Source organism: Festucalex cinctus, chromosome 2 (assembly GCF_051991245.1).
Source record: "Festucalex cinctus isolate MCC-2025b chromosome 2, RoL_Fcin_1.0, whole genome shotgun sequence".
NCBI classification, from domain to species: Eukaryota; Metazoa; Chordata; class Actinopteri; order Syngnathiformes; family Syngnathidae; genus Festucalex; species Festucalex cinctus.
The window spans coordinates 42,543,575-42,558,154 of NC_135412.1; the positions used below are offsets into that span (position 1 = coordinate 42,543,575).

Genomic DNA, 14,580 nt, shown 5'->3' on the forward strand with positions numbered 1-14,580 from the left:
CAAACAGGAAGTCCGCCATTTTGATTTACGTTGGGATTTGTAGCCATTTTTTGTGGCCTTTTTTAGGGGTAATATTTTAACGAACTCCTCCTACAAAATTTATCCGACTGTCTTCAAACTTGGTGTGCTTCATCTTAAGATGTTTAAGATACAAAGTTATCGAAAGTTATTTATTTTGTCGCACGCCGTTTCATGGCGATGCATTGTTTGCCAAGTAAAATGCTGCTTTTTTTTTTTTGGTCTAAACATGTGCAAAAACTCATGAAACTTTACACACACATCAGGCTTGTCATAAGCATGAATATTTTAGAGATTTCTTATTAAATTTGCAATAAATGTTTCAATAGCGCCCTCTAGACATTTTTATGAAGTCTTTCCGATTATATGATTCAGCTAGATGTGTGAATATTGGCAGGCATGCCTAATATATTCAAAAAGTATTCTATATAGCCATGTGCCAATCCATTTTGATTTTATTTTGTTAATTGTGCATCATTTTTGGCCTTTCCATGAAACTTTACAAACACAAAGCATGGCAAAAACGTTTAAAATTTAGATGGTTTCCTATTTGACAGTACCCCAACATGCCAGTACCCCGACGTGCAAATACCCCAACGTGGCCCGGGTTGCGAGGGCCCTTTATAGCTGCTCGCAGCTCTAGTTCTTCTTCTTTTTCTTTGTTATTATTCTTTTCCGCAAACAACCACATTTTTGAGGCACTAAACATGAACGAAAACTCACCAAACTTTACACGCAGATCGGGCCTGGCGAAAAATTTGATATTTTAAAGTCGCCATACATGATAACAGAAAAATGGCTCTGTAGCGCCACCTACATAGGTTTAACGGATCCCTGTCCCGCTACGATTGTCCGACGGCTATGAAAATTGTGTGGCACCTGTAGCACATCCCGATGAACAAAAACCTCTTTGACGTGTGGACCCTAAAATAGAATGAGGTATGATCATCTGAATGTCCAATTTTGGCCCAGTTTTGCACATTTACATGGATCATACTATTGCCCGCTTCTCCTACACGGTTAACCCGATTGACTTCAAACTTGGGCTGTACCATCTCAACACCTGGGACAACATCATGGTAAAAAATCAAAAACTTTTGACCTACTATATGATGGGGGTGAGGCATCAAATTTAGAGTTTCAAAACTCTTACTAAACGTAGTATTGCCGGTTGTACGTTTAACCTAGAGCTACGAAAATTGGTACACATATGTAACAGACTATAATCTACAAAAAAGTCTGTTGGTGCCATATGCTAAACCCAACAGGAAGTCCGCCAGAGGCGGGGCAGCAAATTTTGCGTTTCAAAATTCTTACTTAAAGAAGCATTCCCGGCTGTACGTTTCACCTAGAGTTACCAAAATTTGAAGACATATGTAACAGCCCTAAAGGTACAAAAAACTCTTTTTGAACCATATGCTAAACCTAACAGGAAGTCCGCCATTTTGATTTAATTTGGAACGTGTTGCCATTTTTTTGGCCGTTTCATAGGGGTCTTATTTTAACGAACTCCTCCTAGGCCGTCAGGTCACACACGTTTTCGTTCAGTTTCGCTCCACTACCAGGGGCACTAAATAATCTTTACTTCATAAAATAGATTTATCAGTAGTAAGTAAGAATCCCTGGAGTTCACCCTGTGAAAACCTGCCAATTTTGTGTTTTCGGTGGTGAAACCCCGGCACTATTTTGCGATGAGGCGCAGTGATCTCTGGTGTGGGCGGAGTGCCATTAGGTCGGTAGCGGTGTGATTTAGGTCACATGAGCCAATCAGGTAGCTGCTGCTTTCTCCTCACCATAGCAACCGCATATCAAAAATGGCGACCACAACGTCGGAGAGCGAAGAAAAGCGAAAGGAGAAAAAAACTTAAAAAGAAAGTGGGGAAAAAACTTCGTTCCCGTTCATGTTTGCCCATCGCTTCAGCTGGCCCCGTCCTTCCAGCCATCTGCTTCATTTGTAAAAATAAATTTCAAAGTATACTCGTCTGGGATCGGAAGGAACACGGAAGAGGGATCATCTCTCCAAAGCAGAAACATTGTCGGCAGGTATGTGCTACACACACGCGTGCCCATTTCTGTTATTAATGTGACCGATATTTAGTATAGGGTTGAAAATAATTTGTTGCTAGGTTAAGTTTTAAGGCTATAGTTTAGTAAAAACGCGAGCTGCTGAATGATTTATCGAGTGAATCCAACAGTGGTTACCAAACTCGGGTTACCTGTGCCCATCAGTCATAATAGAGTCACAGCTACACCCTCCCTTTCCCCCAAACTCTCTCTCACCAACCTCAACAAACACTTTACTTTACTTAAATCTGTGATATGCATATACTGTAAAGAGGTGATGTGACAATAACACTTATAATGTAATTCTTTTTTGTGTAAAGGCGGGTTGCTGCAGGCAGAGGAGATGATGAAATAAATAAATAAATAAAATTGATTCTCTAAAAATGAAAAACAGTTGGTTGTTAATTATTACATGCAAATGTGTTTTTTTTGTCTTCTGTATTTATAATTGTTCTTTGACCAAGAAAGTATATAGGCCTATAGGTGTATTTTTATTTCTATCCAAATATACGATTATTCACTAGAATTTTCAGTAGGATATCCGAATACCAAAATATTCGATAGCTGCAGCACTAATAATACTAATTTTGAGTTGTGGCACGCCCACACGAGTTATTTTAACACACACCCGTGTCAAAACTAGCTTACTGCAACACTGCACCCCAACTTCAAATTTTTGCTAACATAATAATAATAATAATAACAATAATAATAATAATAATAATAATAATATATTATGAATTTTGTTGGATCCAAAAGCAACTTACATAATTATATATTATATGATTGTAATTGTCTTATTTTCAAATGTTTAAATATTTTCTTGATTTGAACAAAATATAATTGTTTTGAATAATCTTGATTTCATTTATTACCAAAATAATTGTGATGATTATTTTTTTCCATAATAGAGCAGCCCGAGTGTGATGTGAATATGTGTATCTTGTGCTCATCTTTCCCTTTAATTTTCTATTTCAGGCAGGATATACTGAACAGAAGATTCAGGCGTGATTTCCCCCAGCTGGTTTTTCACACCCCTTTCGAGCAACACCTCTGAAATGGTTTTTGTAGAGACATTATCAACAACTGACAAACTTTTACACAGGGTACCTCACTCATCAGATACATCAACTACTGAGTCTACTGACGTAAGCCAAGAAAGTGACACTAACACATAGCTGGTACAACATCAGGTTGGAAAATCACAGGGCATACGAGGACACTTTACAGTGCAGGGCTGTAAAATCTATGTAAAATCTTCCATTTTGTTTGTTTCATTATCAAGATGTTAACTCTCCATTTTAATACTTTTCAAGCAAAAATAAAAATGTCTGTATTCCATTTTCCACAAAAAATGCCCAAAACAAAGCTGTTCCATTGAAGTTCCATGGTTTTATTGTGAATGCGCATTTGATTTTTATTTGATTTTTTTTTTTTTTTATTATTAATATTTTTTGTGTTGGACATGGGGGGGGGGGTATAAATGACATGCTTTGATGACATAATCTGATACTTTAATAAATATTCTATATGTTATAATAATCTGGGCTCTGAATGCATCTATTTCCATCTTGTCCATTTTGCCTTGTTCCAGGTTTGTGGTGCATGGTAGTATTTTTGGCCGATGTATGCTGCTTCTTGTGTACCTTTCATTACGTAGTAGGTTGTGAATTGTTTTCATATATGAAACATAAACATTGCTAAATGTAACATTCGTGTGCTGGTGTCACTTCCAGTTGAAGCGTTTTTTTTTTTTTGGCACAAATTTAATGATCTAAATTCACATGATTGCACCAAACCACCAATACTTGTTTCTGATGTTAGGTACATGTATTTATAACATCTGGGAATGATTTTCTGTTGCCAAATTTAATGTAAGACGTTTTAAAACAAAAAACTGCAGCACAAGATTTTCGTTTTTTGTTATTTACCTATATATGCATTTCTGGCTTGTGACAAAATTGGGGCAGGAAAACATTGGGTGAACTTTTAAACCAAAGTTCAGAAGGGTATTATCTATCAAAAAATGCATTGAACAAGTAGTGCCCAGACAGTGGAGCGAAACTCATTTTCTAGGCACTTTTTGGGGGTTCACCCCACGGCCTAATACAGCTGTTATCATTTATGTTCTGTATGGCTATTGGGTATTGTTGTACTCTAGGCTCCTCCTACCGGACGTAGCTTACAAGTAGTGCAACCACGCTGTAATGCCGGTGTTGTGCCGCAAATGGCATCCCGCCTGAAAATGCATCCCCTCTCGCGGGAGCGCGCTTACATCACTCACTTACGTCGCCCTAACCATACTTCGATTTAAAGTCATAGAGCCATGAAATTCACCCAGGTTGCAGGAGCCACTTTTGTTTATACTTTAGCATTGGTGGTGGTTGAGAAGGTGTGTGTGTGGGTTTGCGTGTGTGTGTGTGTGTTTGGGTCTGATATATTTTGTACTTTTTTGAAACAGCGTTACGCCTGAGACAGCCACTTTTGTGTGTGCTTTAGCATGGGGGTGGGGGGGTCGTGATAAGACGCGAGGGTGGGGGGGTATAGATTATGTAGTTGTTGTTTTTTTTAGACAGTGATATGCCTGAGACGAGCCACTTTTGTATGTGCTTTAGCATGTGTGTTGGAATATAAACTGTCGCAAAAACAATACATGTTTTTAACTGAAAAGTATGTTCTGCTTTAAAGAAATTGTATTTTCTATTTTATTTTTATTATTATTATTATTATTATCAATTCAATCTCTGGTGTAATAACCTTATTTATTGATTGATTTATTTAATTATTTATTTTATTATCTGTTCTCATTGCTGCTGGACATGTAAATTTCCCAAAGGGAGCCATCCCAAAGGGATCAATAAAGTCAAGTTTAAAGCTTATACCCAAGTACTGTGCATTGCTTTGCAACGGGACAAGACAAGAAACAAGTGTTTTCTGCTCATCTTCTAAGGACGTGCATGTCACCGTTTAAAACGTCATCCATCCAACTATCTTCACCCTTATCCTTGCTTGGGTCAATACTCGTGCTTTAAAAATATGACCATGTGGGGATGCAGTCCAGCAGGCATATTTAACATTCACCTTGCCTGAAATTGCATCCCCATGCATCTTTGGTTAGGATGCTCATGGGGACTTCAAATTCACCCCACTTACTCTTAGTAGTCCCCTGGGCCTCCCCTGAAAAGCATGTGAGGATTGGACAAACAGAAATGGATTTAGGGGGGGGATGCATAATCAGGCAACCTGGGCCTCTCCTGAAAAGCATGTGAGGATTGGACAAACAGAAATTGTTTTGGGGGGGGATGCATAATCAGGCAACCTGGGAAAAACGCACTGCCTGGAATTGAATCCCCATGCATATCTGGTTAGGATGCTCATGGGGACTTCAAATTCACCCCACTTACTCTTGCTAGTCCCCTGGGCCGCCCCTGAAAAGCATGTGAGGATTGGACAAACAGAAATTGTTTTAGGGGGGGGGATGCATAATCAGGCAACCTGGGAAAAACGCACTGCCTGGAATTGCATCCCCATGCATATCTGGTTAGGATGCTCATGGGGACTTCAAATTCACCCCACTTACTCTTGCTAGTCCCCTGGGCCTCCCCTGAAAAGCATGTGAGGATTGGACAAACAGAAATGGATTTAGGGGGGGGGATGCATAATCAGGCAACCTGGGAAAAACGCACTGCCTGGAATTGCATCCCCATGCATATCTGGTTAGGATGCTCATGGGGACTTCAAATTCACCCCACTTACTCTTGCTAGTCCCCTGGGCCTCCCCTGAAAAGCATGTGTGGATTGGACAAACAGAAATTGTTTTAGGGGGGGATGCATAATCAGGCAACCTGGGAAAAACGCACTGCCTGGAATTGCATCCCCATGCATATCTGGTTAGGATGCTCATGGGGACTTCAAATTCACCCCACTTACTCTTGCTAGTCCCCTGGGCCTCCCCTGAAAAGCATGTGAGGATTGGACAAACAGAAATTGTTTTAGGGGGGGGGGATGCATAATCAGGCAACCTGGGAAAAACGCACTGCCTGGAATTGCATCCCCATGCATATCTGGTTAGGATGCTCATGGGGACTTCAAATTCACCCCACTTACTCTTGCTAGTCCCCTGGGCCTCCCCTGAAAAGCATGTGAGGATTGGACAAACAGAAATTGTTTTAGGGGGGGGATGCATAATCAGGCAACCTGGGAAAAACGCACTGCCTGGAATTGCATCCCCATGCATATCTGGTTAGGATGCTCATGGGGACTTCAAATTCACCCCACTTACTCTTGCTAGTCCCCTGGGCCTCCCCTGAAAAGCATGTGAGGATTGGACAAACAGAAATTGTTTTAGGGGGGGGATGCATAATCAGGCAACCTGGGAAAAACGCACTGCCTGGAATTGCATCCCCATGCATATCTGGCTAGGATGCTCATGGGGACTTCAAATTCACCCCACTTACTCTTGCTCGTCCCCTGGGCCTCCCCTGAAAAGCATGTGAGGATTGGACAAACAGAAATTGTTTTAGGGGGGGGATGCATAATCAGGCAACCTGGGAAAAACGCACTGCCTGGAATTGCATCCCCATGCATATCTGGTTAGGATGCTCATGGGGACTTATAGCATGTAGCCTACCTATTGGTCTTTTTGTTTTTTGTTTTTAATGACAACGTATCAATCTGCGATGGGTGATGCAGTCACAGTAAACAGATTGATTGCTAGGTAAGTTTTCTCATTTGTTTCAGTATTTACTTTTTAAAAAGAATATTACAACACTCTTTTATACATTTTTTCAAATGATGCATTTGATTGTCTATCCTTTAACCAATTGGTTCTCAACCTTTTTTCATTTATGTAACCACAGTGTAAGTATTTTTTTCTTCCAGCTATTGCCTACCCCCGAACCACTGCAAAGCATTTTTGGTTGAAAAGCATAAATAATTCAAATAAAGTGTTGTTTGATTTATTAAACTTTGGAACTTCATTTAATTAATCTCTTGAATTTTTTGAAAATAAAAATAGTTTACTAAAAAGAAATAACCAATTAAATGAATTATAGATTTATGCACACAAAAATAAATCACTATTCACTGTTTTCCTTTTGGTCAAAGATCTGTTCTCAAAAATAAATACCGGTAACTATCTTAATTTTAAATAAAGTTTTGACATGATTGACAGGTGATGCTCGGTGGGTCGAACCATTCTCTTATGGGGTAGATCAAAATTTTGAAGTCTATGAAGTTGAATAACATTTGTTTTATGAACTTCTATTTTATTGAATTATTTGCATATTTTAGTAATTATTTTTAAAGCATTTTTGCATGCATGCTACTTTTTAATTTTGTTTTTTTAATGTCACGAACCCCCTGGAGTTCTTTCACGTTCCCCAAGGAGAGGCCTATAACCTCATTTCACCAAACAGAGGTCTAGTATTATTAGGAAAATGGAGCCTTCACTCTATAACGTAATTCTAACGTACAAAACCAAAGGGCTATATTCGGCGGGCATATCAAAAAAGGAAAAAAGTGAAATTCGTCGAAAGTCCGCAAAATATGACGTGGAAGGTGAGTGGTATTTTCAGAGACTAATTAAAGTCATTTCAAGTAGTACGTCGTTAAAATCTGACGGCCAAATGGCGAAGTTGCCGTGGTTTAGGGTACTCCAAAAAGTAATACGACCAGAAAAGGAAATCATGCACGCATTTTGCGTGTTTCTTTCGACTGTAAGCAGACATAAGTACTATAATTAAACGTCAAAATCAATTAACAGAATGTTCTTCTCTTCACAATTAAGCTTGATGGAGACAAGAAAAGGTGGAATAATGGAAATGACAGCTAATGCTACTCCCCCAAATGTACAAATAACTTTTCTAATTTCTGTACATGTCCTATACAGGTGAATTTATTCTACACCAGTAATTACGCATGTCTCCCCAAGAAACGGGTGCAAAACACATTGAGCGACATGTGTTGGCACTATAGAGAGCTTTCCAAAACAATATTGGCTGCTGATATGTTCCTTCTGAGATGTTCTCATATTATTTCTGTTGAAACATAAAAGATATAAAAACTTTTAATACATCCCTATAATTTTCCTCTTTAAAACAATACTAGTTATGTTATCAATGATTAAAAATAATTGCAATGGTTATTGCAGCAAATCACACACAATAATCCCTACTTGCAGTAATATTTGCTTTGCCTGTGTGTCCCCACCCCCCTTTTTCTCACTTGTTCTTTTTTTTTTGTTTTTTTTGTTTTGTTTTTGTTTTGTTTTTTAAACCAAGCCACAGGTTTCTCTCTAAATTAATAATAGGATAGAAATTTAAATAGTAAATAGTAAAGTATTTCTAGGAGTTAATATGCTTTCCATTTTCTTTTTCAGGAGAGCATTTGTACTACAAAGCTAAAGCCAGACAAAGCAAAATCAAAGTTGTGTGTGGGTCGGAAGAGGCCAATGATATTTTCATCGACTTTCATGCCAGTGCGACTGGAGCTCACACTAGGCAAAAGAAGACACGGCATGCCATTTGTCAAAGATTTTACTGGCCCGGAATGGCTGCTGATATTGATAAATGGGTAATCCCACAATACTGCAAGCTAATATGCTTTAAATAAAATTCTACGAGATTATTTTACACAGTTATTAGTGCATGTGCTTTTATTTTCAGCTCACACTAGGCAAAAGAAGACACGGCATGCCATTTGTCAAAGATTTTACTGGCCCGGAATGGCTGCTGATATTGATAAATGGGTAATCCCACAATACTGCAAGCTAATATGCTTTAAATAAAATTCTACGAGATTATTTTACACAGTTATTAGTGCATGTGCTTTTATTTTCACACAGAACATGGAATATCATCAACCACAACCACAATGCTAGCTGATGGCAACATTTTCATGTACATGTGTTCTTTGCAGGTATCACAATGTACAGTTTGCCAGGCCAGCCAGAAAATGATAAAAAAAGGAGGTGCAGTATACTCCTATAAAGGTAAACATTCTGTAGATTTATTATACGACATAGCTTATCATCTATGGTTCACAGAAGAATTGCTAAAAAATTGTAATTTGAAACCCAATAGGGAGGTTAATTACTACTTCTGCACAACAGCATGTTAACATATTAAGATAGGGGTTGGCATTTCTTTTTATTTACACAGGCAATTATTTAAATTGTTCCCAAGGATGGTGATCTTAATCTGATTTTCTTTATTATTCTTTTTTAGGTCACACACCCTTTTGAACTTGTGGGCATGGACCTGATTGGAAAACTTACAAAAACAAAAAATGGGAATGAATACATTTGTGTAATGATAGATTATTACACAAAATGGCCACAGGCATATCCACTTCCGAACAAAACTGCTGCACAAGTATCGTCTTGCATATTGAAAATTTTTCATCAGTTTGAGGCACCAAAGAGAATATTGACGGACCAGGGGAAAGAATTTGTGAATGCGGTAAATACTGTATCAACTGTATACTGTAAAACTGTAAAACTTCACGGAGTGCATTTAATTATGTACTGTACACACACACACACACACACCCCTACACACACACACACACACACACACACACACACACACACATACATATAAATATATATATATATATATATATATATATATATATATATATATATGTGTGTGTGTGTGTGTGTGTGTGTGTGTGTGTGTGTATGTATGTATTTCTGTATATGTATATATATATATATAAAATTAATTCACTACTTATGTAATAGAAAAGGTCCAAAATATTCACAATTATTTATAGTCAATAATCAATTTAATAAATAATTATTAATATATGAATTACACCATTAACTAAGAAATTTTGTGAGACAAAAAAACTAACAGAAAATATTAAAAGATTCTGTTATATTCAGAAAAACTTAGCATAGCAGGAAGATGTCACTGCTAGAGGATAAGTTTTAATTGAGGGAGAGAAAGCGCTTCACAGTGACGTTCAAGCTGGAGTGAGACGAGATAGTTTCATTCATCATTGTTTGAGTCAAAAGGCTACATATCCAGTATAAAAAAAGCTTCCATTTAATAATTTTGCACCTTCCAGAAAAAAAATTCCTCCAGACTCTTTTACAGTTAAAGATTTATGTTTACTTTGCATTTACAGATTAACAAGAGTGTGTGTGAAAGACTCGGGATACAACGGAGTCTTTGTGCACCATATCATCCCCAAACAAACGGTTTGGTGGAACGGATGAATGGCACCATCCAAAGGTGAGAAGAAAATAGGTCAAAAGTTAACAAAGGTCAATCTACTCATGAAACATGGCCTACTGTATATAGTCTTCAATTTATGTTGGCAGAATTGAAATGACTAGTTTTAAATACATGCCTATGAATATGTTTATTATTCAGGACTCTTGGCAAACTGGTAGGCAGCAAACCTGACCTGTGGGATGAGTATTTGGATGCCGTAATGTTCGGGCTTAGGACAAAAAAGCAGATCACCACCAAATACTCCCCATACTTCCTTATGTTTGGGAGAGAGGCCCGGTACCCATCGGAGGTCCCTGTGCACTACACGGTTAGCGGAAAACTACCAAAATGATTTTATTACAAGTTTAACTGCAAAGTATGTTGTGTAAATGCAATTGGAAGTCAATGCAATGCAAAGACAAAATCTACTGCAAAATAATGTTTGTGCATTAAGTGTAAAATTCTGTGTCCAGTTGGTCAGCAATGTTGAGGCTGTTGTGGGAGAGGAATCTCCAGCTGAGGAAATCAAGAGGCTGGAGGGCATTCGGGACATTGTCAAAACAAATGTGGAGAAACAGCAGGAGAGCATGCGGCGGAGGCTCAAATCAGGTGCTGCAAGAGGTGTCTTCAAAGTTGGAGATGAGGTCTGGAGGCAAAATGTGAGGAACCAGCAGAGGAAGGGTGGAAAGCTGGAGGCCAACTTCCTCGGCCCATATATTATAAGAGCGCTTCAAGATAAAAGTGCTGATCTGGAGGGAAGTAACGGTGTGGTCCTTACAAAAGTCAACACTGACCAACTAGTAAAAGCAAAAAATGAAGTTCCCCGTATTCCACGTAAAATAAAATCTTCCAAGCCCTCCTTGCCTTCACCGGTCACCTCACCTCCAGCTGTCTCCTGGCCTTTAACTGCACCTGCACCCCAGACTAACCGTCCCTCTGTCATTAAGTTTAACGTATCCACCAAATCAGCACCTCCAGCTGCACCAGCCTCATTACATCTAGCTGTCTCCTTGCCTTCACTGGCCTCTTTGCCTTCACCGGCACCCTCACCTCCAGCCGCACCGACCTCTTCACCTCCAGCTGCCTACTTGCCCTCACCAGCCTCTTTGCCTTCACCGGCCTCCTCACCTCCAGCTGCCTCCTTGCCTTCAACAGCCTCTTTGCCTTCACCGGCACCCTCACCTCCAGCCGCACCGACCTCCTCACCTCCAGCTGTGTCAGGTCTCCTGACTCTGCCCCTTGAGCGTGTTAGTGTGGGTGTGTCCCTCAGCAGGATTGGAGCGGCGAGTGGAGCTGGGACCAGGTGCAAGCAATCATCTCCATCAAGTGCTGTGTATTTAAGCTGGTCCCCAACTCCACCTCGTCGCCAGATCAACACACTCCGTCAGAGTTCGTGCTTCTAGCTATCTAGTCATTTGTTGCGTGCCTATTGCATTTGACTTACCTGATCTTTGCTCTCCCCAGTTGTGTACCCTGCCGCTTGCCTGCCTAGACTCCCTCCGCTTCTGGCCTTGCTCGTCAATCAACAACTCGTTCCTTGGACTGCTACCTTCTACAGCGCTTTCTGTTTAATAAACCCTCATCACTCCATCCACCTGTTGTCTCTCTCTGCATTTGGGCCCTCCACCAACCGGACCCTGACAGCTTGATCTGGCCACATGGACCCAGCAGAGACCGATCCTGTCCACCGGAGGCTAGCTGGGCAAGGAGCCCTCCTGGACCAACACGACCAGGCAATTACCTTATTAATGAGCCAGGAACGGGAGTTCTCACAAGCCTTTTCTGCCCTACAGAAACAACTGGCCTCCTTGCAGATCCGAGAACAGAACCAGCCCACGCCGCCACCACCCACACTCCCGACGCAAACGCTAAAGGAACCTTTCGTACCTGCACCGGCCCCGTATGATGGCGACCTGGGCGCCTGCCGTGATTTTCTGGTGCAATGCTCGTTAGTTTTTGGCCAGCAACCACTGTCTTATTCTACAGATCAAGCAAAAATATCTTACCTCATTGGCTGCCTTCGGGGTCCCGCGCTATCGTGGGCCACCGCAGAGTGGGAGCGACAGTCCCCAGTTTGCGCGTCATATTCCTCCTTTACACAGGAGATGAGGAAGGTGTTCGATCACCCAGTCCGGGGAAGGGAGGCTGCTCGGCGGCTTATGTCAGTGCGGCAAGGATCTCGCAGCGTGGCCGAATTTTCAGTTACCTTTAGAACGCTTGCAGCCGAAAGCCACTTCAATGACGAGGCGCTCCAAGAGGTCTTCAGGGGTGCGCTAAACGAAACACTAAAAGACGAACTGGCCTCTAGAGATGAGCCCACGAGCCTCGATCAACTTATTAGCCTTGCCATCAGACTGGATTGCCGGCTTCGTGAACGCCAGAGGGAACGTTCGCGATATCGGTCCTCGCCTGCTGAACTTCCCCTCCCACGTCAACGCACGTCCTCCGCTTCCTCGTTTGACACACCGGTTCCAGCCCCCATATCGCCCCCGGCGGTTGACGGCGAGCCGATGCAGTTGGGGCGTGCTCGACTCACTGAAGAGGAGCGAATGCGTAGACGCGCTGCCAATTTATGCCTCTACTGTGGAGGAGATGGGCATCGACCTCCTGCCACTATCGACCCCCATCAAAGCCCGGGCCCTCAACGGACAGCTACTCTTTAACATAAACCAAGAGACAGTTCCAGTCTCCCTCACACTGTCAGGTAACCACCTCGAGGTCACCAGTTTTTACGTATTTGATAATTTACAAGTTCCCTTAGTGCTTGGTATGCATTGGCTAAAGCTCCACAACCCCGACATTGATTGGCCAAGAGGCAAGATCACTTCCTGGAGTGACTTCTGCCACCAGAACTGTTTGGGGTCAGCTGCTGGAACCTCCAGTAGCCCAAATCAACAAGTGCAATCAGACCTAACTCGCGTTCCTACTTGTTATCATGACCTAGCGCCTGTGTTCAGTAAACATCGTGCCACTTCTTTGCCCCCACACAGACCATATGATTGCACCATTAACCTCAAGCCCGGTGCACCACTCCCCAGTGGTCGACTGTTCAATATCTCTCGGCAGGAACGACAAGTTATGGAGGACTACATATTCGAATCATTGGCTGCAGGAATCATCCGACCATCTTCTTCGCCTGTTGGCGCAGGCTTCTTTTTTGTAGACAAGAAGGACAAGACACTGCGTCCCTGTGTGGACTACAGAGGACTTAACAGTATTACAATAAAGAACCGATATCCGTTACCCCTTATTGACTCTGCTTTTACTCCACTCCATGGTGCTACTTTCTTCACTAAGCTGGACCTTCGCCAAGCCTACCACCTGGTCCGCATCAAGGAGGGGGACGAGTGGAAGACCGCCTTCAACACCCATCGCGGCCACTATGAGTATCTAGTCATGCCGTTTGGTCTCACAAATGCCCCTGCAGTCTTCCAGGCATTTGTTAATGATGTCCTGAGGGACATGATAGGTGTGTTTGTGTTCGTGTATCTAGATGACATTCTTGTATTTTCCAGTTCCCGGGCTGAACATGAGCAACATGTGCGACGAGTTCTTCAGAGGCTTCTTGAGAACAAACTATATGTCAAACCTGAGAAGTGTGAGTTCCACGTCCCCAAGACAACCTTTCTGGGGTACGTCATAGCCAAGGGGGAGCTTCAAATGGACCCAGCCAAGGTGACCGCAGTAGCCAATTGGCCCACACCCTGCTCCCGTAAGCAGTTGCAGCGTTTTCTTGGCTTTGCAAACTTTTATCGTAGATTCATAAGGAACTACAGCCGTGTGGCCGCCCCTCTCACGGCCCTCACATCCTCCCTAAAGTCCTTCCGGTGGTCCAGCGATGCTGACATGGCCTTCAAAGAACTGAAGAAGCGTTTTGTTTCGGCTCCCATCCTGGTCCACCCCGATCCCACCCGGCAATTCATTGTTGAGGTGGACGCCTCAGACGTGGGTGTGGGCGCTGTGTTATCGCAGCGAGCGGAATTGGACAGTAAGCTGCATCCCTGTGCATTCTTTTCTCGGAGGCTATCCCCGGCCGAACGCAATTACAGCATTGGAGACAAGGAACTCTTGGCGGTCAAGCTTGCCCTTGGGGAATGGCGACACCTTCTGGAGGGGGCGGACCAGCCATTCATTGTTTGGACGGACCATCGAAACCTTGAATACATCCGATCAGCTAAACGCCTGAACTCAAGGCAGGCAAGGTGGGCATTATTCTTCGACCGATTTACATTTACATTGTCCTATCGGCCAGGTTCCCAAAATGTCAAGCCTGATG

The 14,580-nt window shown here is 41.9% G+C and overlaps 1 long non-coding RNA gene across 1 annotated transcript; it reads left to right on the plus strand.

Annotated features, from left to right (window-relative positions):
- Nucleotides 1–11,528: 11,528 nt before the first annotated feature.
- On the plus strand, nt 11,529–11,894 carry LOC144013193 (uncharacterized). Its single transcript, XR_013282167.1, has 2 exons — nt 11,529–11,693; nt 11,769–11,894. It is a non-coding gene; the product is annotated as an uncharacterized LOC144013193 (long non-coding RNA).
- Nucleotides 11,895–14,580: the final 2,686 nt, after the last annotated feature.